Raw genomic sequence first — 1619 nt, forward strand, 5'->3', positions numbered from 1 at the left:
GTCCACCATCCTTACTCCTTTATCCTCCCAATAACTATTCGGAAATAACCGAGAGTACAGTTCTCATAACAAGCCGATTTGATCGCACCAAAATTAGTCCTCTCAAGGATATAAGATTGATCTGTTCCAACAGAATTGTCCATTTTAGGACGGTGTCGTATCAAACACTTTCTGAGAATCCCTCTCATCGATCCTGATTGCAAAGAAAGGTTGTCATAGATCATCTAGTTTGCACTATGAGCATTGTCCGATCCAACTGAATACATCATCCAGGAATACATGGGACTCGTCTCACCTAGACTCTCCCTCAACACTTTGCTGACGAATCACTGTCATCAACACTGTCCCTCTCAACATCTCGGCGCTCATTCGTCTCCCGTACATTTCCTCTTCACTACTTCATTTTTGACCATGAATATGCACTACATTTCCTCTCCACTACTTCATTTTTGACCATGGATATGCACCCTAACCGAAAATAGCAAATTATTTCTTTTAATCCATCTTTAATAGGGATCTTCCCATCCTAAGACATCTCCCATCAAGAATGCTTCTAGTGGGTCCCGATCTTAAAATATAAACAAAAAGAGAATAATTTCGGCACCACTACGAACCATCGCTGAATTATCCTAGACGGCTCTCAAGCCAAGCTTCTTACGGTCAGACGATCTCGCTGCATGGGCACAACATAATACTTCTCAGCACCACTACAGACCATCGTCGAATCATCCTGGACGACTCCTCTAGCCAAGCTGTAATGGTCTTTCTCAAGTGTAAATACACTTCACACCCAAGCTAGGGCTATTGCGTTTAACAAAGCAATTCCTTAATTTTATTATTCTCAAGAATTTCATAGAGTTATTTACCTTTATAACTTGTTGATGGCAAACATGCCATTAGGCTCTCGTATATATGAGAGTTACCGTTCAGACGACTTAAAAAGAAGTCATGTCTATATGGAGCCCTCTTGCTCAAGCGAGGGCACATCCATTTTTGAGGCATTTGTGGCTTAAGCGAGAGCTGTCTCACTTAAACGAGAAAACAATCAGTTCTCTTGGTGCTTATTTTAGCTCAAGCGAGAGCTGTCTCGCCTCGACCTAAAGCACTCGTTTTCTCTAGACACTTTTCGCTCAAGTGAAAGTTGTCTCGCTCAAGTGAGAAGAGCCTGAATATTATTTTAATTACTTTTCTCAAGGAAAATATTTCTCATTTATATCACATGTTTTAAACCTTGAAATTAACAATTATCACATACATATCATTCTCATAACAATCATTCAAACATTATAATTCAAGGGTTAACATGGTATTTGCATATATAAACATAACATAAATCGGTATAAGAATATTGTTGTACTTAATCCAAACAAACATGCAATTGATTAAGTATGAGCTTTCTTAATACCCAAGGCAACTCCAAACTTGTGAGGGAGTTTGGAGGTCCTAATGCATATTCGAACACCACTATGTCACGATGTTTTCTCCCTCACCTGAGTGTGTCGGGTCGCTAGGTTCTCTATTTGCAGGTGAGCTTACTTGATCCGAACTCCTCTCGAACTCTTCATTACGCCAAAATAACGTTAATTAGTTAACTGACGATAATTATTATACTTACGAAA

Source organism: Lupinus angustifolius, chromosome LG01 (genome assembly GCF_001865875.1).
Source record: "Lupinus angustifolius cultivar Tanjil chromosome LG01, LupAngTanjil_v1.0, whole genome shotgun sequence".
Taxonomy (NCBI): domain Eukaryota; kingdom Viridiplantae; phylum Streptophyta; class Magnoliopsida; order Fabales; family Fabaceae; genus Lupinus; species Lupinus angustifolius.